The sequence below is a fragment of the Bos mutus genome, chromosome 22 (assembly GCF_027580195.1).
Source record: "Bos mutus isolate GX-2022 chromosome 22, NWIPB_WYAK_1.1, whole genome shotgun sequence".
Taxonomy (NCBI): Eukaryota; Metazoa; Chordata; class Mammalia; order Artiodactyla; family Bovidae; genus Bos; species Bos mutus.
In genome coordinates, this window is record NC_091638.1 from 61,689,107 (window position 1) to 61,713,531 (window position 24,425).

The window sequence follows — 24,425 nt, forward strand, 5'->3', positions numbered from 1 at the left end:
GAGAGCGCCTGGGCCACTCACGGGGCTGGACAGCGCCTCTCTCTCCTCCCCGCCTCGGCTCGGAATGTCTGCGACACTGCGCTCCCCCGGGGGAGGGAGAGGGAGAGGGAGGCTGCTGACGGGCCGAGCGCAGAGCCCGGCCCGGGATCCCACACAGGCAGCGGAGCAGACCCGCGGCCCGGGGGAGGAGGGGGCTCACCGGCTGCTCCTGGCCGGCGGTCTTTCTGGCAGTTGGGTTAGACCCAGCCGGCGGCCAGTTCCCCATCTGCTTTGTGAGAGGCTGCGCTCAGCCATTTTCTTCTTGCCGCTGGTTGGGCCTCTCTCGCGGCCCAGAGGTCCGATTGGCACTGCCCCCATCCCTGTCTCCCTGGGAAGTTCCTGGGACCTCAGGAGGGTGCGGCAGGCTCCGGGTCCAGGAGGGAGCCGCTCCAGCCAGGGACCTGCCGGCCCTCCCCAAGCCCCCCAGGGTGGCCCAGAGGCGGAGCCTGGAGGTGGCAGGAAAGTGGGCCAAGCTGGGGGCTGGGTGGGGGTGGGGGGGCTGCGATGTAACTGAGGCCGAGAGAGGGTGCCTGGGCGGCGGAGGGGGTGCTCTCCCTCTCCTCCTGGGTGGATAGCCCTCGCTGGTGCCAACTGCCGAGGCACTGGGGGCCCTGGGCTCCAGTGCAGCAGCTTTGGAAGTGGGGGCGGCGGGCCGGGTTCAAGGAGGAGGTGGCAGACAGCCCGTGTTCAACTGAGTTCAAAATACGCATGTTTCCTGGGAGAAACAACCGTCGTTGGTGAAATCCTCAATGGGGGAGGGGCGTTGGGGCAGCAGAATGCAGGAGGCAATGAAATAATCTAATTATTGTACCAATAAAATGTTATTATAAGGAAACATCGGCCTGTAAGTGATGACAGCAGTGAATTATACGGCAGCGTGTCTCCGTGGGTAGGGCTGGCCTCCGTACTCTTCATTGAATGATTCTGTCGTACAGTTAATTACAGGAGGTTCCCACTGTAATTAACAGTAATGAACACAAAAGGATGTGTGTGGTGTGTGAACAACAGGCCCCGTGATGTTTAGAAGCAGCTCCTCGGGCCCCTGTCTCGGAGTGGGATCTGCTCTCTGGTTGAGGCCCCTCTGGGGATCTGTCTGTCCCCTGCTCCTCCTGGCCTGAGTGCTCAGAGCTGCCCCCCGAGACCCTGATGGCTGGAGCGCCAGCTTCCTGTTGGCCCGTGTCTCTGTCCCTTCTGTGGCAGGGTCACCTAGAGTTTGGTGGACACGGAGCCTCGTGGCCTGTGTCCACCAGGCCTGCTCACTTGGCCTGTAGGCTGCTCTTTGGCAGCAAATGCCCAGAAAGCTGTAACTTCCCAGACCTGTTCCTTCACTCCCAAGATAACTGCCTGACCTTATCTGGGGGCTAGGCTTCCTGCCAGGAGCCCTCAGGGAACAGTGTGCTGCGGGGGAGCAGCTGCCCCTGAGCCATGACCCAGACCCGGGGTGTGGGGGGTCCAGCCCGGCCCCCCTCGTCTCATGGACACCTCCGACCTCCCCACGCATGGCCTGTCCTCTGCCAAGGTTCTGTAAAGGGAGCTGAGGGTAGACGTCAGTGGCGGTGGGTAGTGTGCGATGGCTGATCCGGCCACCTGGCCCCGTGTCCTGGGGAGGGGCGGGGGAGCGCGGGTCCTGTTGGGAGGCGGGCCCGCCCCCTCCCTCGAGACACTGCCTTTGGGGAATCAGATGTGGGGTGGGGGACACTGCAGGCATGGAGGGCAGGTGTGGACAGAGCCACTCCTCCGTCTGGCTGGACGTCCCTCTGGTGGCTGGCACGGTCCAGTTCGCATTTCTGTTGCGTCTCTAGCCACGAGTGGTTCTGTTTTGCTCGGTCGGCCTTGGGCTCAGGGCGGGGGTCTGTCACTCCTGCAGTGTTGGGCCTCCCCGTCAGGGCTGGCGAGGGGGTCAGGGCGTCATCTCCGCACAGCTGTCCTTAACGGGCTGGCGAGGGTCTTCACCCTGGCTGCACCGGGGTTTCTGGTCGGTTGGGGGACAGGGCCTTCCAGGCCCGCTGGGGCGGGTGTCGCTCTGCAGGGTGGAGTCCACTTGCTCGTCCAGGAGAGGCTTCTTCAGCTGGGGGCGGGGGCGGGGAGGCACCCCCAGAGGGTCCAGCAGGGACCGAGGAGGCCAGGAGGGGCTGTGCCATCTTTACTCCCCCAGCCCCATCAGGAAGCGTGCAGCACACCCCCCAGGGCGCAGCAGACCTGGGGTGGGGGGTTCGGCACCCGTCGGCCAGGAGGACCCCAGGGAGGACAGGAGGGAGGTGGGCGCTGGGGTCCACGGGAGGAGGTGGAGTCCTCCCTTGGAAACCCCTCGTCCAGCGGGGAGGAGATGGGGGCCGAGACGGGGCTGTCTGGCAAGGGGTCCATCCAGCTAAAGAGAGAAGAGGGGATCGAGGGGCTGCCCTGCTGCCCCTGGGCAGGTTTGCAGGGTGATGGGCTCGCCAGTGGGGAGAGCCCCTCCAGGCTCTCGAGGGACTCCTGGGAGAATTAACGTGGGTGCTGGTGGAAGGCAGGCTGGAGAGGACTCCTGGGATGGGATGGGGCAGGTGAGCGAGGGAGACTCAAGTGAGCTGGGAAGAGAGACAGGTGTGAGCTGGAGGGAAACAGGTGAGCTGGGAAGGGGCAGATGTGAGCAGGAGAGACAGGTGAGCTGGAGGGAGGGTTTGCACCCTGGGATGACCCATGGCTCAGGACCAGGAGCGGGGGCAGGCAGAGGTGGAGACGGGCGGGGTGGTGTGCAGGGCTGTGTCCATTTCAGGAGGCTGAGCAGAGGGAGGCAGCTGTGTAGCCAGCCAGTGGCCACAACCCGTCGGCCCCAGGGGTGGTCAGGGAGGGGCTGGCTCAGGAACCAGCCTGGGGTGCCATGGGGGGCTGAGGCCCGGAGGAGTGGGCGTCCCTGTGTGGGTGGACAGAGCAGGCTGGGCAGGGTGGGCCTCCACTGGCCGCACGTGGGCCGCTTGTCCTGTCGGATGGTCAGTGCGGCCGGCAGGCCACGCCGCCCTTTGCTGTGGGTCCGGAGCCTCCCACTTTGTGCCTCAGGCCAGACCCAGTCCATCTAACCCACTTTATAAGCAGGGAGCAGGCCAGAACCGAACTTGGTCCAGGACAGTGGCTCCCAGCGGCCGTGGGAAAGCCCGTGATGCTCACGGCACCCTGGTTAGACGTTAGCACCCTGTCATTGAGGAGCTGTGGGCAGAGCTGGAGGGCAGTGGAGAGCCCACACCTATGTCCTTGCCTCCTTGGCGGGATGGGGGGTGGAAAGGCTTGGCGCCCCATCAGTGATGCTGGGACAGATGCCGCTCAGCCGTCTCCCAAGGCACAGACCCTCCCCCAGGAAGCCCCCTGCCTAGGCTTGGAGCCAGCCCTGGGGGGGCTGTGCTTGTGCACAGAGGGCAGCTCTGCACGGGGTCCCTAGGGTGACGGGGGGTTTCCCCTCAGAGGGCGGGCCTTTACCTGAAGGGATGGGAGGGTCTGGGTGGACCGAGCCCAAGGACCCCGGTCCCAGAGCGTCCCCGGCCCACCATGGTCCCCTGTGGCTCTGAACACCTCTGGGTCTTCGTGCACCCGCCCCACCCCCTTGCCTCACCACTGGCTGTGGTGCCAGGCTCTGCAGAGACGGGGTGGGGGGCAGAGGCCTGACCTGCTCTGGCAGAGCTGGGTGCTGCCCAGTGCCGCTCTGGCCGGGTTTCCAGGGGGCAGGGGGACCAGTGGCGGCCCCCAGCATGGTGTGGGGGCCTGCCTCTGCCCACGTGTGCCAGGCATCGTCTCTGGAGCCGTCTGTCTAGGAGTGGCTTGTGGACAGGGCCAGGTCTGGCTCTTCTGGAAGCAGCCAGGCCAACACTGGCCACAGCCCTGAGGCAGATGCTCACTCGGGGCTCCAGGGGGAACCCCTGCAGGACAGGCAGCCGTCTGACTGTGCTCTGGGCAGGGGAGTGGAGGGTCTCAGACTCAGCCCCGGACTGCTGGACGGTGGCCAGGGCATCCCCGAGCCTCGCTGGTGACTGGCAGGCTGGGCTGTGTTGGGGGCATGTGTGCACTGGGCCCCTGGGCTGGCTGCCCTGCCCTGGCCGGTCCCAGCTAACCCCGACCGCTGTGGGTGGGTGGCGAGGGCGCGACCGGGTGACTGCAGGTTGTGGCTGTCCACCCCCATTTTGCTCTGGCTGCTTTTTCCCGGTTTTCACTCCTGGCACTTGTCTGTGGGGAGGTCTCCGGGCCTGCAGGTGTCAGGGACAGGGGGCAGTCTGGTGTCTTGAGAGGCTGGGCAGCAGCCCCGGCCACGTCTCCTCTGCCTGCCCATGTGCCCTGCTCACTGCTGGCACCTTCCGTGTGCCTGGAGCGGGCAGGCCCTCCAGGGTCAGAGCCTGCTCATGGACAGCTTACATGGGCCGCGCTGCCGTGTTCATGGGCCCAGGGAAGGTGTGTGGCTGCCTTGCACCAGGAGTGTCCAGGGGACCTGGTGCCACCTCGTGCTCCGATTTGGAGAGCACCTTCGAGGCCAGTGGCACCCAGAGGGTTGGGCGGTACCTGCAGAGGTGGAGGCCAGTGGCACCCGGAGGGTCGGGCAGTGCCCGCAGAGGTGGAGACCAGTGGCACCCGGAGGGTCGGGCAGTGCCCGCAGAGGTGGAGGCCAGTGGCACCCGGAGGGTCGGGCAGTGCCCTCAGAGGTGGAGGTCAGTGGCACCCGGAGGGTCGGGCAGTGCCCGCAGAGGTGGAGGCCAGTGGCACCCGGAGGGTCGGACAGTGCCCGCAGAGGTGGAGGCCAGTGGCACCCGGAGGGTCGGGCAGTGCCCACAGAGGTGGAGGCCAGTGGCACCAGAGAGTCAGGCAGTGCCCACAGAGGTGGAGGCCAGTGGGCACCAGAGAGTCAGGCAGTGCCCACAGAGGCGGCTGCCCTCTGGCCCTCTCACAGTGTGCCTTCCTGCCCAGTCCACCCGCACCGCCTGGCTGCTCAGAGTGGGGCCTCTCGGGGCCTGCGGCCACACGGATCACGAGGCCTGCCTGTGGCCCCCGGGGCGCCGCTGTGGGCCTGGCCTACCCCGCCCTGCAGCAGGCCCCCAGGACCTCGTGGACGCCTTGTTCCTTGCAGGGCGGTTCTGTGTTCACGATCTGGAGTCACAGCCGGGGACGACCCCTGGCCCTGGCGCTCGAGGGGCTCTGAGCCCCAGGCCCCCCACGGCCTTTGTGAGGCCCCGAGGGCCAGTTGCAGTGCCGGGCGCACGTGGCCAGCACCGGCCAGGGCCATCGAGGGTCTTGGGGGAGGGTAAGGGCCCCCCCCTGTGGTGGTCCCTGGTTTGCCCTGGACTCTGCAAGAAGTCCTTGGACACAGAGTGGGCTGGCGCCTCCGGACAAGCCCTGCAGGAGAGCCCTCCCCGGTGACAGGCCTGGCCAGCCGCGTGGCCCCCACAGGCCGGCCGACGCGGCCAGGTCAGCCCGCGCTGGGTGGTGAGCCCAGCGCCCAGGTCCTGGCTGGGGTTGTTGGAGCTGCCCATGGCCTGCCTGAGGCGCCGCCCCAGGCAGGGCTGCCGGCCACCGAGTCGGGCTGCCAGGCCAGCTGCCTCGGACTCGGGACAAGGCGGAGGCTGGGCTGGGTCTGAGGCCGCGGGGACAAAGCAAGGATTGTCCGGGCTGGGCCCTGAGAGGCGGCCCCGGCCTTGTTCTGCAGCCTCTGAGGGGCCAGTGTTTCAGAGCGGGGCAGCTGGGAGCCCCCCACGGGCCAAGGAAACGGCCCTCCTCTTCTGGGTTTTCTTCCCGGCCACTTGGCTTTTGTCCCTCAGGGCCCCGGGAGGCCGCTGGGCCTCTGTTTCTTCCCTGTGCCCTGGGCTGGATCGGGGCCTCTGAAGTCAGTGTGTGTCCAGCGCCAACATGGCATCCTGGGACACCCCCGGCCGGGGTGCTGGCCTGCACGGACAGGGGCGCTCCCCGGGGGCTGGCCTGTCCTCATCCACATGGGGCCTAGGCCACGGCTGCCCCCTGGGCTCAGCCAAGCCCCTCGTCTGGCCCTCCTCACCCCGGGGCAGAGCTGGGAGACCCGCCTGGCCTGCGTGACGTGGCTGGCACTGGGGACACGTCAGGCTGTGGGCGGTTCTCGGGGGCGGCGGGAGGCTGCTCGGCCAGGAATTTGGCCTTTCCTGGGGAGGCTTGGCCGCGGTGCCCCTGGGTGACTCCAGAGCTGCTGGCAGCTGCCGGCCCGGCGGAGGAGCTGGAGGGTGGGGGCCGAGGCGGTGCCTGGTGGTGGAGGGTGGCCACGGGAACCCAGTGGGTCTCTCCCGGTGGTCCCTCCTGATGGCCAGTTTTGGTCTGGACCACAGGCCATGAGGCCAGAGTAGCCCCGGGGCAGCAGCCCTGAGGCTGCTGCTTCCTGCTCCCAGTTGCCCCTGAGCCGGGTCCAGCGGTGCATTGGGACCGTATGTCCAGCTTCCTCGGGCATTGACTCTGGCGCCAGCTGGAGGCCGGGGCGTGGGCGGGCAGGGCCGTGGGAACCCGGGTTGGCAGAGGCTGTGAGGAGCCCTGCTTACATGGGAGCACAGGCTCTGCCGCCCCCAGCAGACTCCCCCCGACCCGTCATCCAGGAGGGCCTGCGACGGAGCTGGGCAGCCTCGTGAGCCTGTTTCCTCCCTGCAGGGAGTGGGGCAGGCGTTGGGTGGGCAGCTGCGGGGACCCGGGGATGTCCAAGGCCCCTGGAGAGGACTGCATGTGGAGCTCCCCAGCCCCTGCCCTTCAGGGTGGGCCTTGGTGTGTTTGAGGGGCTGAGTCTTACACAGCTGTTCAGAAGGAGTCCCTTGGCCAGCCCTGTGGAGCCGGGAAGGAGCTGGACAGGGCGCCCCGTCCTGGGCCCACAGAGCATCTTGGGTCTCTTGTCCGGGGTCTCTGCGGTCAGCCTGGGTGCAGAGCCCGTGGGGCAGGGCCCCCAGCCCAGGCTGTGCCGTGGGAAAGTCACGCATCTCCAGGCCTCTGTTTCCCAGCCCGGCCCCGGGGTGAGGGGGTGGTGTGCCCCTAGGGGACGCACCTGCTTGGGACCAGGCAGGGGGCTGGCAACAGCGGTCATTCTTGGGCCGAATGCGCGGCCTGGGCTGGGGGCCGGGGGAGGCAGCACTGGGATGGGACGGGTGGGCGTCGTGTCTGCTTCTCCCCTCGGCAGCCGGATTTCCATGCAGCGCCGGTTTTGGGGGCAGCGACTGAGCAGACTGTGTGGGGATTGTGGCGGACTGGCCAGCTGTGCCGGGCTGAGGGCCCCTGGGGGACGCGCAGCCTGGGCTGGGGGGCTGCTTGTGCCTTCCCGTGGCACACGGCGCTCTGGGCAGCCTGTCCCCCTGTGCCCCCACCCCCGCTGACCTCTCGTGCCCAGCCTCCTGCCACGTGGCCGGCAGACACCTTTGTTCCAGGGCCCCAACATTCCTGGGCTGCTGTGGAAACCCACCACATACGGGCATTTCCAGAGACAGCAGTAGAGAAAGTAGCCCCCCGGGCCCCAAGAGCCCACCCAGCCTCGGCACCGCAGTCACAGGGACAGTTTGCCTCAGCCCACTCCCCAGACGTTGTTGTCGAATTGCGAATGTTTCAGGGCTGGGTCTAAAAGATACTCTTTATAAAGTACTGTATGCTTAGCATCCTGAGACGTCAGTACTGATTTCCAAAGCTGGCAGAAGCCCCGTCAGACGCTGGTTTGGTGGGTAAGGACTGCTTCCTGGAGGCCGAGTCCCTCTGGCCCCCGGGCACAGCCCCTGGAGGTCTGGCCACCCTCATTCCCGCCCCAGCCCTGCTGTGGTGGCCGTTGGTGCCGGCGGGCAGTGCCCCGCGAGATGCCGGCCTGGCCCTGCCTAGGGGCAGCAGGCCCACCCAGGCTGCCCTGCTCACCATGCACGCGGGTGTGGGCCCAGGGTGGGCTGCTCCGTGAGGAGCTCCCAGGGTCAGCTCTGTCCTGCAGCAAGTGAGCCTGAGACAGTGGAAGATGGTGGCTGGTCACTCCTGGTCCCGCAACCCAAGCTGCTGCAGCCCTTGGGGGTGTAAGTGAGGAACAGGCACAGAGCGGGGCCCTCACGTAGAGGGCAGGGGGCTGAGGGAGGCCGTCCTGGAGAGCTTGGACAGCTTCGGGCGGGCGGGTGCCCTGCGTCCTTCCGTCGTGCTGGGTCCTGGCTCTGCCCACAGGCTGCGGTGGCCCTGTCACTGGGGGGCGGACAGATGTCGTGTGAGGCCGGCCGTGCATCCACGGGGCAGCCTCAGGCTTGCCCACCCCTAGCCCTTGCCTCCAGCTCCTCCTCCTGGGTCGCCTCTGCCACCACGTCTGGCCTGTGACCTCACTTGGGAGCCCCCGAGCCTGGACCCCTCGCGTTGTCTGGGTCTGGGGTTTCCTGCCTGGCGTCAGGGCTGCTCGAGGCCAGGGCACATGATCCTGCTAAAGTGGGGCTCACGCCGGGGGCGCCTGCTTCCGCACAGAGCTGTGGGCCCAGTGACCTGGGAGAACTGCTCTTCAGGCGCAGGATGGTCAAGGATAGCCCCAGGGCCAGCTGCCTGTGGGACCCCCACCCCCTGCACTCACCCTTGTCTTCAGGGAGGGCAGTGCAGGCCCTGGGCGGTGCCGTCTCTGCCGCAGCCTCCTCCGGGCTTGCAGGGATGAGGCTAGGCGGTCGCCGGGTACCTGGCGCCAGGCCCTCGCCCCGGGCGGCCTGCGGGCGGAGCTGTCCAGCGCGGTAGTGCTGAAGTCCGCAGCTTCCTGGCGCCGCAGCAGAGAGGCTGCCATTAGCAGTTTGTCCTCCCACATCCCCTGCAGCTGTGAGCAGGCCTGTGGACAGGCCCAGGGGTCTTCGGAGGGTTCCCACACCTGGCTTCCCGGTGTGGGACTGGTCCTGTGCTGAGGAGGAGCAGGTGGGAGCCACCAGGCATGCTCCTGGGGGAGACCCCGGCCCCCATTCCCCTCTCCGGGCAGAAGGAGCTGGTGGCCAGTTCTCCTGGGGCTGCTGCTGACCGGCCAGGCGAGGGGAGGGCAGGGTCCCTGCGCGCGAGTGCTGTTCGCCTTCCAGGGCTGCAGCACCTTCTCTGGTCTCGGGTTAACTCACGGTGCCTCCCTGGGAGCCCTCACCCGCCTGTCCCTGGGCTCTGAAGGTTGCGGGTGCCCCAAACCACCTGGGTTCCCCAGGGAGGGGCGGGCAGGCCGTGAGAGGCTCTGGCTCCCTCCTGGATCCCCTTATCTCGAGGGTCTTGTGACCCAAGAGTGCATGAAATGCAGGCGTTGCTTCAGAATGCTGGGACATCGGGGTGGCCTTGGAAGGGGTCAGGGGGGTACCAGCTGTGGGCTGGGCTCTGTGCCAACCCTCTAAGTCTGGGGTCTGCCTGCCTGAGCCCCTACCTGGGGGGACAGGGGTGTGGTGGGTGTGAAGGGCAGGTGTTACCCTCCACTGGCTCAGCCTCGGGGGGATCTGCCAAGCTCCCTGCACGTACAGGGAGGGTCCTTGGCCTCAGAGGCTGTGCCGGCAGGCCCCTCCCCAGGCCTGGGGCCTGGACTCAGGAAGTGAGGGTCCCCAGCTCCAACCCCCACTAAACATCCTGTGCGAGGCCGGTGGGGAGGCGGGGGATGGGCAGTGTTTGGGATGGACCGAGGCCTTGGGGTGGAGGGAGTATCCACGTGTGTGGGGTGGGGGCTGGGCTGGGTGCACGGGAAGGGTCAGACGCTGGCTTATCTCTCCAGGCGAAGCTCCTTTCAGATTGGAGGTTTGCTGGCTCTAAACCCCAATCCCAGGGGATTTGTGACTAATTATAAAGTGGCACAGATAGGACCTCCTCCAGCAGATGCCGTGGGGCGAGGGCACCTGTGGGCGGGTGTGGGCTGTGCCACCTGGGAGGTGGCTGCCGGGCGCTTCCCGGGCGCTGCAGGGACCCCTCTGCCTGATGCCCAGGGGCCCAGGGTCTGTGGGCCGTGTTCCTAGATGCACGGTCGGCTTCGCTGCTGGCCCTGCTGGGCATGTGGTGTCTCAGCATCTGTGAGAGCCGGCTGCTGCCCTGGTGCCGCCCACGCCCATCCGTCCCTCTGCCGGAGGGGCACTCAGACCCCTGTCCTGCAGCCCGCCTTTGGGGTCGGCTGGCTGTAGGGCCTCGGCTCAGGGGCCCTGCTTCCTGCCCCTGGCTCTGCATGCCCTCCTCTGGGCATCTGTGTGCTGCCCTGGTGTCTGCAGCAAGGGGTGTGGGGCCCCCTCCCTGTCGGGGTGATGCTGGTGATGCCCCGTCAGGATCCAGGCTGGTGGGACAGCGCAGTTGGGCCGCTGGCCGCGTCAGGGCGAGGGCCAGGGTATGAGCCTGGGGCCAGTCAGGGCTGTGGGCCTCCAGAGGTGACCAGGGCCCCGACCTCGCAGGCTCACCTCCTGTCTGTCCAGGGGCTGAGGGTCCTGAGTCATGCCCGGCAGGTGGCAGTCCTGTGGTGCCAGGTGCTGAGCGAGGGGTCCTGTAGTGACCGAGGCCTGGTTGGTAGCCCTCTTGGTGCTGCTGCAGGAGGCGGTGGTCTCCGGCCGCTGAACATGTCGGGGCATCTGGGTGAAGCAGGCCAGGCTCTGCTGGGGGCAGTCCTGACCAGGACAGGACCGGACGGGCAGCCACAGTTCAGGGAGGGCAGCTCCTGGGCCCGTCTGCTCCGGCTGGGCCTGGGGCCCTGGCTGTCCTCCCACCTCTGCCATGCCTGTCGAGCCCTGGGAAGACTCCGGGTGGGTGGGCATCAGCGCATGGCACAGGTGCTGTCTTGGGGGCTCTGCGGTTCCTTGCTGGGCCTTGGGTTCCCCACCTGGGTGAGTCCTGCCGAGCCTGGGGTACCGTGGACCGGCTCCTATCCCCACGGGGCGCCTCTGCTCTGGGCTGCCAAGCGGCCCATGGTGCAGGGCGGCCCTGGAAACAGCGTGGGTTTGTGGGGGGCTGTCAGCCCTGGGCAGGCTCAGGGTGGGTGTTGATGGAGAGGTTGCGGTGCCTGTGCCCCTCCTCTTCTCCGGCTTGGGGGCCCGGGCAGGTGCGGGCCGGCAGGGCGAGAGCCCGGGGACCCCGTGCTGGCAGGACAGCGTGTGCCTTCGGCTCCTGAGGTGTTGAGTCCAGGCCCCCAGGAGCCAGGCCTGCAGCCCGCAGGCCTGCAGGGCGCTGTGCGCAAATCCAGTGCCTCGCCTGCCCATCCTTGGGATGTGCTGGGGGCGGCACGCGGGACAGGCTCTGCTGCCTGGGGCGGGGGTCAGGGGTCAGGGCAGAGGTCCAGGAGACGCTGAGCAGGTCCTGGGGCCGGCACGTCCGGCGGGGCCTCTGCAGCGTCCCCCAGGGCTGGGCTCCCGTCCTGAGGCTCTGTGCCCATTGTGCCGTCAGCGGGCAGGTCCTGTCACCCAGCCGTTCCGTTTGCTCCCCAAGTGCCAGCCCCACGGGCAGGAGGTGGAGGGGTGGGCGTCCCACCAGGCTCCATGGCCTGGGCAGCTCCAGGCAGGGGCCACCTGGACCCCCTGGACGCGCTGGGGGCCCGTGTGGGCGGGCGCTCCCTGCCTCTCTCCTTCCCTCCGTCCTTCAGGGGAGCTGCCTGCTGACCGCTGAGCAGCTTCTGTTCTTACCCCGTGCTGGCACTCACGCCCACAGGCGCCCTTCTGGGGACAGGTGCCCTCCTGACGCCTGACCCCGGCTGAGCAGGGCCGGGGCTCGGGCCACAGGCATTTCTCACTTCCTGCTGGTACCACAGGCAGTGTGTGGGTCTGTCTGTCTGTCTGAGGGGTGTGGCAGGGAGCTTGTCCAGCGCCTTGCTGTTTGTCTCATGCCCAGCACCGGCCGGCAGCCACCTCAGCCCCTGACTCCCCCAGATTGCGTGCCCCCCACATGTGGTCTCAAGGCTCCACAGAAAGGGCGGGTGCAGAGGAGGAAACCAGGCCCCGGGCCTGCCTGCAGCTGCCTCCCTGTCCCACCTGGGACCCCCAAAGCAGGGCTCGGACAGCTGATCTCCTGGGATGAGTCTAGGATGGGGTTCCCAGCCCTCCGACCCACAGGCGGGTGGGGACAGAGGCTTCTTGGCCCTGGGGAGGGGAGGGCACAAGACCTGTTTTGTGGTTGGAGAAACCAAGTCAGCAAATAGTTTTTTTAAATGTGGATGAGGGTTTTTTAAAAGCAGAGTCCACGTTTGACACGGCAGAATGGTCCTGTGGCCCTGGCTCCATGCCCTCGGAGGGGCAGGAGTTCCTGGCCACTGACTGGAGGGCTTGTCTGCCCTGCAGCCGTGACCCTGCCCCACCTACTGGGCCGCGGATGCTCGTGTGGCTTCCCAGGCCGATCCAGCGGCCCTCCTAGGCGTGCTGGGTGGGGGTGCGGCCATAAGTGAGCATGCTGAGCCTTCCTCTGCTTGAGCACAGGCCAGCCAGCAGACGGGAGGAGCCTGCCACGCACGAAGCTTCCCTGCGTCCTATGTTGAGAGCTGGGCGCAGGCAGGGCTGGGGGATCACCTGTAGCTCCAGCCCCACAGGGTGGGGGCTGGGGGGAGGCCCCGGGTTCCTTTCCGCCCTTGGCTTGGCTCCGAGCAGCTCTGGGCCGGCTCCAAGCTGGAGGGCCCCGCATGCCCAGCCGGTCGCGTGGGCCACATCTGCCGCCAGGGAGACTGTGGGTGCATCTGTCTGTGTGCGCCGTGGCAGGCGGCGCTCCCGTGGGTCTCCCGGGGCAGACGTCCCCAGCCGAGTCGCCGTCACCGAGGCAACCCTGTCAGTTCCCTGGGGCCTGGGGTGTTGGGGGGCCAGGTTTGCTGCTGAAGCGCGCCCAGGGCCTGCAGGCAGCCTACCTCTGCTGGGGACTCCTCCCCTCCCCTCGCGCACCAGGCCCCGGGTCACTGACCCTGCTTCGCTCCTGCCCATCAGCCCCACTCTGTCTGTCCGCCACCGGGCATCCCCGGGGCCTGGACAGCTGCCGGCCAGGGCACTGCACTCAGCGGGGCCTCTGCTGTCACCCCAGCGTCCCCACAGCAGGTGCGACCCCAGCCCCTGGCGGCCGTCTCCTCGGACGCGGGGCTCCTCGCAGCTTGTCCTCAGGGCGGCTGCACCCTCTGCCGCCCACTCCCTGGTCCCCTCGGGCCAGCCACCCACCTTCTTACAGATGCCTGGCCAGCGACCCCGGCATCAGCTCCCAGTCCTAAGGCTTCTGAAACTAAGGCACCAGCTTGGGGGAAAAAAAATTTACCAGATTGAATTACTGAACAGTTGCTGAATTCAATCAGAATGTTTCATTGGGCTAATTTTACAGTGTTGAGTTGATAAAGCAGTTAATAAAAACCTCACGTGGTCATCTGCCACCGTTGGGAGTGGAGTCCGCTCCCTGGCCACCTGGGAGGGTTTCCCCACGCAAGTGGGTGCGGGGTCTGGACAGCCGGCTGTGGACTGTCGCTGGGTCATGCACACCCCAGAGCTAATGGCTCCACAGCGCGTGCCCCCCAGACAGGGCCGCAGTCCCTCTGGGGCATCCTGCCCGGTGGCCGCGGCCCCCGAGCAGCTCAGCAGAGCAGGAGGAGGGGTGCCTCCAAGCGGGGGGTGCTGACCACACAGTAGGTGGATGCCCCGCAGAGACGCTGGCAGGGCGGGTGGGCTTCGGGTGGCGTGGCTGAGGGGTCCCGGGGGCCCGCTACGTGCGGGAAAGCCTCAGCCTGGATGTGGGGCTGTAATGCCCTCGGTCTGGGTGCCGGCCAGGGGACCTCAGCTGGGGAGGAGCGTCCACCCTCTGCCCCGGCTCCACGGAGTGGGACGCCGCCCGGTCATCGCCATGGCAACCGCGTGCTGCTGAGCTGGGGGCATCGTCTCTGGGGAGAAGGTGGCCTGCTGGCTGGGCCCTGAACCTCCTGGCCCTCTCGCGTCTCTCGTCAGCCTGGGGTGGGGGCACCTCAGCCTCCCCGGCCCTGACCCTGCATGCAGACCCCGCTCTGCCTGCCGTGAGCGCATCCTTCCGCAGCCCCGAGTGGGTCCCCCCTGTGCGGGGGTCCTGGACACGCCCGGGTGAATGGGTGCTGGGGCAGTGGCCTTTGGAAGGACCTGGGGGGAACATGGTGACCACAGGGGTGGGGGGCATCATGCTGCAGCCACAGGCTGTCCCTGCTCCCTCCCGCCCCCGCCTCCCAGACCCACAGGGCAGCCTGGCAGACAGGGAGGGCCCCCAGCTCTGCCTGCAGCCCCGCCTGGCTCCCGGCTCCTGGGCTGGGCCTGAGCCTGGGGGCTGGGGCCACACCCAGAGCGTCTCGGGCCCCAGGTCTGTGCACAGCTCTGTCTGGCTCCGGTCCGGCCACGGTTCCTGCCTAGGTGTGTCGGATGCTGGTGTTTCTTCTGGGAATTGCCGGTCTCCTCGGCTCTGGGAAGCAGCCGGCGCTGGCGGATTCTGATTCTAAAAGAGCTCGTCACATAGGAGGGCCGGGTTCACCAGGCCTCCTTCCTGCCTGAGTCACTTCTGGCTGTGTGTCTCCCAGCGACTCAGTTCATGGGAAATCCTGGGGCAGGTGGGCCGAGCACCGTGAGCAGGCTACTGGGGCGGGGGTGACGGGGCCTGGACGCCTTGGGGAGGCAGTCAGCCGGTCCCAGCACCCAAGTGGAAACACTCCAGCACTTTCTGCGAGTCGCTGACTCCTCCCCAGAGCTGCTGAGACAGGGCAGCAAGTCGGGCTCAGCAAACGCGAGAGAAGGAAAACCCTCCGCTCTGCACGGTCTCAGCCTGGGCTACTCCGGGCCGGCCACGGAGCCTCTGAGCCAGGCCCTGTGGTGAGAGCAGCCACCGCTTCTGTCTGGCAGAGGCGTGAGAGCCGCCCGCAACTGTGTGCCTTCTCGTCGCTGTGACGGCCACGTGTCCTCACCAGCCACAGCCTCCGCGTGTGCTGGCCGCTCTTCTCGGGGGTCTCCCTGCTCCGTTCGAGTTGGCCTGGGGCACCTCCTGCCCGGCCCTGCCCACGGGACGCCGGGGCTCCCAGAGCCGCCCCAGGGTAGGGTTGAGGGCGGGCTGGTCTCCTGGGGGTGCTCCTTGGGTGCGGCTGGCCGCAGGCCGGGGCTTCATGGGTGGGGGCACAGCAGGGGAGGTGGGTCAGGGACCAGGCAGGTCATCAGCCACCCCCAGCACAAGACAGGCCCCGCCGGGCAGGCTGGCACCGTGGCGGGGGCGAGGGGAGTGGGCAGAGGAGGGGGCTCTGCCTCGCCTTTTGTGCAGGAGGCAGGTGCTGCTGGGGCTGGGGCAGGGGTCCCTGAGGCCCATGGGAGCCCTGTGAGCCCTGTGAGCCCAGGGCCCAGCTGAAGGGAGCGAGCAGTGTGTGGGGGGGTCTCAGTGCCCCTGTCTGTCTGCTCCCGGCGTCGTCATGGCAACAGATGGTGGTTTGGCAGGAGAGAGGAGGGGGAGGGCTTTGTGTGAGGAGGCTGGGGATTTGGAGACCAGCTGGGATCCTGCAGGGAGGGGCCGGGGACTCTGGCCCCCAGCGCAGCCCAGTTCCCAGGAAGGTTGTAGACACGAGCGCCCCTGCGGATGTCCCGCCCGCCCCACCTCTCCCCTCCTTTCAAGGCCAGTGCCCCCCCGGACACCCCAGGAGCCTGGGTCAGCAGGCACAGTGGTGTGGGGGGCTGCGGCTGGGCAGCGAGCCTGGCTGTGACCCCGTTCCTGGGGTGGGAGACGGGCTGGCTGAGCGAAGCCGCGTCACCCCATGCCACCACCAACGGCAGGGGTGCCCGGCCCAGGTGCCCGCCCAGGTGCCCGCCCAGCGTGACCGAGCCCCAGTGGGTCTTGGGGCCACGGCCCCTCTGGTCCACCGTGTCCTGCTGTGTCTGGGGAGCGGCCCGACTTTGCGGGGCGATCAGGCCCCTCAGCCCACCCTGTGCCCCCTGCCCCTGCCACACACTCCCCAAGGCCAGGCTGGAGGTTCCTGCAGACAGCGTCCCTCCTTTAGGCCCCGTCTGGTGGCTTAGCCTCTGGGCTGCCAGGGACGGGAGTCCATTGGTTTCCTCGCTCCCCGTCGCCTTTCGGCAGTGTGTCCTGTCAGCTCGTGTGCGGGTTTCCGGGAGGCCGCCCAGCCTGTCAGGCTCCTTCCTCCCGGGGAAGCCCTCTGTCCTGCCCTGGACTGCTGTGTGTCTCTAAGGGGCCTCCTTCTTGGGGTGGGGGGTTCCCAGGACCCCTCTGGGTGGGATGGTGGCTTCCTTCTGGTCTGATGCACCCACCTGGCAGGTGACTTCCCAGGAGCGGTGGCCCAGGAGGTGCCCCCGTGAGCGCTGGCCTCGAGCGCTGATGGGGCCAGGAGCCCGTCCGGCTCTCCTGCCTCTTGCTTTGCGTCAGAGCTCCTTGAAGCCAGGCCTTTCCCTCTGCTTCTTGACCCGACTGCCCGACCCTCACGGCACCAAGTCCGTGGTCCGTGGCAGGCCTGCCCCGTCCCTGCGTGGGACGCAGGTGGACAGCCTCCTTCACTCGTGAAACCCCGCGTTTGCCCTCTCGTTCCCGCCTCCCATTCCACTTCTCCGGACCCTCTAATCCCGCCAGGCTGAGAGCTGGACCGTCCTCTGCCAGCGGAGGGTCACCACAGGCGGCCTCTGCCCCCGCGTGCTCAGGGCCTGCCTGGTGCAGCTTCGTCCTCCCCCTCTTTCAGGCTGGGTGTGCCGTCTGCTCGCGCTGAGCCTCTTGCGGGCTGCATGTTCGGGCATCCGCCTTCGCTGTGGTCGCGCGCGTGCTGCGGTTGGCAGCCGCCATCCGTCCTTCGATTTTCTCTTTGCTTCCTCTGCTTCCCGTACGTTGGCGGCCACCGTCCATCCGTCCGTCTTCTCTTCGCTTCCTCTGCTTCCCGTACAGGCTTCCTCCTTTGCTGCCTTGTTCGCTGCCAACCAGGTATTTTTAATTATCGCCCCTTCTTCCCTCTTTCAGTGTTTGGCGCCCCCCCCCTTTGTTATCTCTTTAGACGTGGCTGTAGACCACTTGTCCTCAACGTCCTCGCCCGGGGCCCTCGCAGGGGCCCGTGAGGCAGACTGTCTCATTCTGCTGCGCTCTGTTCAGCTCGCACGCTCTACGTTGGCCTGTCTTAGACTTCACCAGTCCTTTCTTCTCTTGTGTCCAGTCTGCTGTGTGGTCCTTTCAGTGACTTCTTTTTGTGCATCTTTTCCTCTAATTAAAAAGATATTTTGTAATATTACTGCGAAATCCTTTTCAGAAAATCCTGCCGCTTGGGCCAGCTGCCGCCCGCCGCGTTGGCTGCTTTTCTCTGGAGGTCTGGGTCACTTTTCCTGCTTCTCTGTGTATGCCATCGTCTTTATTGTGCACCAGGCGTCACTTATGCAGAAGACCAGTGGGGTCCCCCAGGGAGGCTCACCTTCCCCCTCGGGGCTTTCTCTGGGTCAGGACTGAGTGGCCACTGCAGTGACTTTCTGTCCAGCCCTAGCCAGATGTCTTGACGGTGTTAAGCCCACCGTGTGGGCGCCTTCTTTTGTCGTTGGTTCAAATGCCTGTCCCTGGAGAAGCCCAGTGCGTACTTGTCGAGTGAATGAGTGAGTGAATGAAGCATGCTTCCATGGCCTCACCTTTGAGAGACCGTGCCCGGATGTGGGTCCACGTGTGGGCAGTGGACGGGCGGACAAGGGCCTTCTGCTCTGGCAGGGCCATCTGCTCCGGGCATTAGCTCTCTCCACTCAGCTACCCCCTCAGGTCTCACCCTGGGCTGATCACCTCTTTCCTGGGCTGATCACCTCTCTCCACTCAGCTACCCCCTCAGGTCTCACCCTGGGCTGATCACCTCTTTCCTGGGCTGATCACCTCTCTCCTGGGCTGATCACCTCTCTCCACTGAGCTACCCCCTCAGGTCTCACCCTGGGCTGATCACCTCTCTCCACTCAGCTACTCCCTCTGGTCTCACCCTGGGCTGATCACCTCTTTCCTGGGCTGATCACCTCTCTCCACTCAGCTACCCCCTCAGGTCTCACCCTGGGCTGACACCTCTCTCCACTTCACTTTTTCTTTTTGCTCTGCCTTGTTGGGCATTGTCTCATGTTTTTAGTCTTTATTTCACACTTTCTTTCTCTAGCTCTTACTGTTATATTTTAGAGCTCCTCCTTGTTTTTTCATCCTTTGTGGGGATTTCTTGTTTTATAGGTGTAGCAACTTATGAAATCCTGCTAAATCAATACAATAAACAGTAAGACACTTTAAAGCTGTCTGTTTCTACCAAGCCAGTGCTGTTTCTTTCTCAGACGCCCTCTGACGTGTGCCTGGCCGTTTACCACCCATGGGAGAATCAGGAATGTCTGGTTGCCTGGCCTTCTCCTGGGGCGTCTCCTGCCCCGAGTTCAGTGCGCGGTGTCTGGTGGGGGCATGCTGAGGGCAGCGCCCGGCCTTTCGGCCTGCCAGGATGAGGACGAGCAGGCGCCTCCTGGCCCCTGGGGTCCTGGGCTGTGTCCCTGGCTGTGTCGCACTCTCGGCTGGGGTAGAGGGGGATGCCGACCTGCACTGCCCACACAGCTGCACCCTCGGTAAGTGCCCGTCTGCTCCTGCAGCCCCGTCCCAGCTGGCACTGGCCACCGCAGCCTCTCCTGGGCACCCCACCCGGAGGCTGGCAGGCCTGGCCCCTGCCCAGCCCCCATCACCTGCCTTTCCTTCCAGAGGTCCCTGGTTTTGAGATCTCTCCTTTCTACCACCAGGCTCCCTCTCTTATAATCCGTGGGGTGGGGTCAGCAGGAGGCAAACACAAGGCACCCGGACCTGTCTGGCTGGCAGGACCCTGGCAGCCTCTCCTGGTGCTGACCCGCAGCCGACCTCCTCCCAGGTCCCCTCAGCATCCTGCCCCCTCTCCACCCCAGAGCCCCACCCGGCTCTGCTGCTCTGTCACCTGGGCCAGCAGAGTCCTCTGGGCCGGTTCCCCCCTCTGGCTTCCTCTGCTGATTCATCATCGTTGTCAGTGGAGCTGCTTCTGCACACATGCCTCGGTGGGGCCTGCTTGGGAAACGCCTCCGGGCACCTCCTGGCCACGGAGGGTGCTCCTATTCCTGGCTGCCTCCAAAGCCCACGCCAGCCTGTGGTGGGGGCAGGGTCTCCCAGCTGCTGAGCCAGTGGCCTGGGTGCTTGGCATCCCCTTCATGCCTGGCAGGTGCCCGGCCTTTCCTACCCCTTCTCAGCTTTGACCTGGGGAACCTGGGCTGAGTGTCTCTTGGGGAGGAGGGTCTGTGTCGCCAGGGTCACTGTGGCCCCTCCCTCAACCCTCCGCTGGGCCCTGGCAACTGAGCCTTCATCCCAGGGCTCCGGTTGGTGGTGTCCCTCAGCACCTTCCTACTGGGCCCGGAGCTGAGCAGGAGCTAAGGGGGGGTGGGCGGAGGGCATGAAGGCCCCCCTAGTAGAGGATGGGGGCCCTGACCACAAAGCCTGAGCAGGAGCTTTGGGGGGTGGGGGGAGGGCAGGCAAGCCCCTCCACCAGGAGAGGATGGGGGCCCTGACCGCAGCTCTGTGCCCACCGCTGGCCCAGCCCTGGAGGGCCTTCAGGTCCCAGCAGGAAGGGAGCCATGCAAGGGCAGGGCAGGATGGCCACGGAGGCGGGCAGGGCTCCTGATGGCGGGTGGGGAGCAGATCCCCGTCTCCTTCCTCCCTTGGGTCGAGGGCTGCCCCACTGAGCCTCCGGCAGCCCCCTCTCGTGTTTGGGTGCTGTGGGTGGGGGGAGCGGGCAGGGAGCCCTGCAGAGGCGGCTGCAGTGCTGTGTGAAATATTTCAGGGCTTAATTAATTTAATTTGAGAGGTTCCTTTCGGAGCGTGAACAGTCGTCTCCCAAGAGACGTGCGCCGCCCCCTCCCCCTCCCGCCTGCCTGGCGCTGGTGGGCGAAGGAAGCCGCGGAGTCTATATTGAGAGTGAGCCGCGCGGTGCGGCGCGCCCCCGGCTCGAGTCCTCCCGTTGCGGCCTCCTTCCCAGCCCCAGAGGAGCACGGGGCGGGGGTGAGGGTGTCGCGGGGCCCCGGAAGCGTGGGTGCCCCAAGGGTGGATGGCGCGCGATGCGGGCGTCCCCACCAGGGCGTCCCCACCAGCCCGGGGAGGAGGGGAGGCTGGGGAGCTCGCCCCCGAAGGAGAGCCCGAGGGAACCGGGGTGCGCTCTGCGCACGAGAGCGCGGCCTGGGGGCGGGAAAGGAGGGGCCGCGGGCAGCTTTGATGTGGCGGCAGCTTCAAAGAGGCCGACCCTCCCGCGCGGGTCCGCGCCGGGCTCTGCGCGCGAGCGGCGGCCTGTTTGAAGTGGGCCTCCAGGCAGGTGCCCCCAGGGCTGGGACCCGGGGCGCCTGAGGCAGCGGGGGTGCCCCCAGGTCCAGCTCCCCGCTCTCCCTGCGCTGCGCCTGGAGGAGCAGACTTTGAAGCCGCCAGGGAGGCGGTCCTGGCCTCTGCCAGGGAGAGCAGAAGAGGGGGCGGCTGCTCAGGGCGCCCCGAGACGTCCTCCTGGGCCCGGCCTCAAGTCCAGGCCGAGGGACTCACTGCGGCCGCGGCCAGGGGCGCGGATGGAACTCGGCGCTCTGCTGGCCCCCGGAGGACAGGGCTCTGTGACCTTTCTCCATTTACTCATCAGGTCTCTGCCTACTGAAGGCGAGGCCCGAAGCCCCAGAACTTCCCCAGCCGAGCATGGGCCCCGGGTGGGCAGGTGCGAAGGGAAGTCACTTGGAGAGGGTGCTGGGCAGCGGGCTGCAGGGCTGCCGGCAGGTGGAGGCAGGTAGGCGGAACAGCGGCAAGTGGGGGTGAGGCTTGGCTTCCCTGCGACCCCCCAGCTCCCCCTGCTCCAGCCCAGAGCACCGTGGGCCCTGTCCCAGCACAGGCTCCCTCAGGCTTGGAGAGAGTGAAGAGGATCCCCCAGTGAGGGAAGGTCCCTCCCCCAGGACCCCCGTGGGCCCTGGAGTCCCATCCCCCACCGGCCTGTCCTGGCCCTGCCCCCGCCCCGAGGGTGGGGGCTCCTGCAGAGTGTGCTCCTGGACTCCGAGGGCCCTTCGGGCTGTGCAAGGCCCTGTGGGGGTGTGGATGGGGCCCGGCATCCAGGACTGTGCTGGTGGGGGGCATCTCCTGAGGTTGGGGCTAGTGTCGGGGGTGTCTTGAGCTGAGGTCACAACCGGGGGTGTGGTGTGGGAGGCCGCCTGCTCGGCCCAGAGAAGAGGGGGGCGCCTTGGAGCTGACAGCTGGCTTCCAGGGCACCCTGGCTCTGGCTCCCGCGGGCTCCCTGGGTGGGCGGGCCCCTCCCACTGCCCGGCGCCAGCTCCTGTCCGTCGTGCTGAAAGGGACTTCGGTGCCCAGCTTGCTGCGTGGCCCTCCGCAGCCCCAGGGAAGGGGCAGGTAGTCACTCCATCATCTCTGTCCTGCCCCCGTCTCTTTGCCCAGCACACCTGCGACTTCCCAAGCCTGTTCTGAGGGGGCGATGGGGAGGCCCACCTTCAGGGCCAGCTGGCCATGGAGCAGCTTCTGATCCCTCGGGCAGTGGCAGTCAGTGGGTCTTGGAGCTGCGCAGGCCTGGCCTGGTCTAGTTTCCCCTTCTGAGGAAGGGAGGGGCTGTTGCAAGGGTTAGCGTTCAAGTGGAACACATGGAGGAGCCTTAGTTCTGACTAGATTGTGGTGTAGCTGGAGCTGTGGCTGCATCCAAGCCCGACCACTGCTCAGGGCTCCTCCGTCCATGGAGTCCTCCAGGCAAGGATACTGGAGTGGGTAGCCATTCCCTTCTCCAGGGGAACTTCCCAACCCAGGGATAGAACTCAGGTCTCCTGCATTGCAGGTGGATTCTTTACTGTCTGAGCCACCAGGGAAGCCCGTGCTTGCATAGCATCCCCTGAAACGAAGGGAAACCCTTCTGAAACATACCAGGAGGTTGTAATGAGAGGAGACAGGGTGAATGCCGTGTGAGCTGAAGGCCCTGTGCACAGCCCTCTGGGCCGCACACACTGCTGCGAACCTGGTCGCTACAACAACAGTCTTGTTCTCAGCTCCAGGGGTTGGAAGTCTGCGGGTGGCTCTCTGGCCTGAGGGAGGGTGGCCCCAGACCCCTTCCCCCAGCTCTCAGCAGCCTGCAGCTCCTCTTGAAGCAGCCCCGCGGCCTCTGCCCCCTCATCCGCGAGGCCTTCTCCCATGTCTGTGTCCAGCCTCCGTCTGCTTTTCTTTTATGAGAAACTTGTCGTTGGACGTGAGGCCCACTTGTCCTACACGGAGGGCGATTCCTTCTGAAATCTGTGACTTAAGTGCCTCTGCAAAGGCCGGTTTCCCAAACAGGCTCACGCGTGGGGTCCAGGCATTGAGACATGGGCTGCCGTTCGACCCCTGCGCACCTGGGTTTGGGGCCCCAGGCGGATCCCTGCCCCTGGGCAGGAGCTGCTCAGCTGCCGCCCAGAGCACTCGTCCTGAAGGACGAGGAGCTGATGCCCTTCCTGGAAGGGCTCCTCGCCCACAGCCTGCACCCGCGGGTGGGGGGTTGGAGAAGAGCCAGGTGAGCACAAGGGGTTAACTCTCACAGTAGTAGGGTGGCCTCCTGCCCACCCTCAGGACCCCCACCCACCCAGGCAGACCCTGGAGGAGGCCATGTCAGGGGAAGAGATGGGTCAGCGTGTCTCCACGGAGCATCGCCTTGAGACAGGGCAGCAGGCTCCTTGGAGCATTGACCCCTGGGATCCCAAAGGAAGCTGAGCTCTTATTAGCATCTGACCTTGGAGAAAGGAGGCCGTCCATTCTGCCACATCCCACTGGCCACACAGACCAGCCCTGGTGAAGCCTGGGGGGGACCACACTGCCTGGGGGTCCCTGGAGAGGACCATACTGCCCAGAGGGGGTCGCTCGGGGGTCCCTGGGGAGGATCACACTGCCCTGGAGGTCGCCAGGGGGTCCCTGGGGAGGACCACACTGCCCTGGGGGCTTGCATTCTGCTGAGGTGAGTGGACAGCAGCATACTGAGGTGGCATGTGCAGTCGTGCGTGCCCCTCGAGCTGAGCCTGTGCCTCCTGCCTCATCGTTCCTGCCTGGGGAGCTGGGGGAGGGGCTGCTCCTTGGGCGCAGTTTCTTGGGGAGCCCCTCAGGTCCGCCCTGGTCCTGTGCCCCCCCTTTGACTGCGCCCTGGGACATTTGGTGGCGCAGGCTCCTCTCCAGGCCTTGGGCTCATGGAGAACCCGGGCCCCTTTCCTGAGTTCTGCCACCACAACCACCCATCCTCTCCATCAAGAGGGCACATGTGAGCCCCAGTGAGGGTGGGCTGGGGTCTCTGGGCTAGTTCTTGGAGGGGGGCGTGGGGGTGTGGCCAGGGCAGAGCTGGGAAGCTGCAGGAGCAGCTGAGATCCCCACTGCAGCAGGACCTCCTCAGAGAAGCCACTGAGCTGGCCTTGGGTGCAGGGCCCGGGGAGCTCTGGTCCCGGGGATGGTCACGGGCAACCCGCAGGCTCTCAGCAGTACGCCAGAGGTGTCCCCTCTCAAAGCGGGGACTCAGCCCTGTCCTGCCCCTTCTCAGTTACGGTAACAAGCCGTGCCTGCCCCCACTGCCCTCCAAGCTCCCCGGTGCCAGCGTGGGAAGCCGGGCTGGGAGGCAGGGCTGGCTCAAGGTGGCCAGCTGTGCTGACTCATTTCCCCACGAGCCAGTGTGGAGTGGCATCCCCCACCCTCATCCAGGGAGAGCCCTGTGGGAGGGGCGGTGGGCTGTCTGCTCTGTCCACCCTGGGAAAGCAGTGTCCCCCACACCCCCATGGCGAGGTGTGCAGAGGCGGTGGAAACTGGGTCGCCCTCAGCTGTGCTTGTGGCCCTGGGGAGCTGGCCACATGGCCCAGTGGCGCAGTGACGGTCATGGGGAGGGCCGGCCACCTGCCCCAGGGTCAGTGACCTTTAGGTGGTCCCGTGAGCATCAGCGGCAGGACGCTGGTGTCTCCTGAGGCACCAAGAGGGGCTCTGGGGGGTCCCGGCTGCCCTTCCCTCCTCCTGGCTCCGCGGAAGGCGGAGGGGAGGGGCCCTCGGGTGCCTGGCGTCCCGCTCAGCCTGGTCACCCGGGCCTGAGCCCCCAGCACAGGGAGGCCGGTGTGGGCACACTGACGGGGGCTCCGCAGAAGCGGGTGTGTCCCGTCCCTCAAAGACCTGGAGTTGTCAGACCAAGCTGGGCGTCTGGACGCCACAGACAGCGGCCGGAGCGGCCCCTGCAGCGATGTGGGTTCCAGTCCTCCTCTGCCCCTGCGCCCGCCCCTGCCTCCATGCTCCCTGGCACAGAGTGACTTAGATCAGCAGTGCCCACTCGGGGCTGGGGCCCTCCCCCACCCAGAGCCTCCGGGAGACAAGCTGACTCCCACCCTTTCATGAGCCTTCACCCTCTCTGGGGGGTGTGTGGCAGAAGCCACAGGAGAGGTCTCCAGGGTGGAGTGGAGGTGGATGGCCAGGGGGCCTCAGGTGGCCCTGAGCTCAGGATGGAGGGAGGAATTGCCTGGGGAGCAGCCCACCTCGGCTGGGCACCT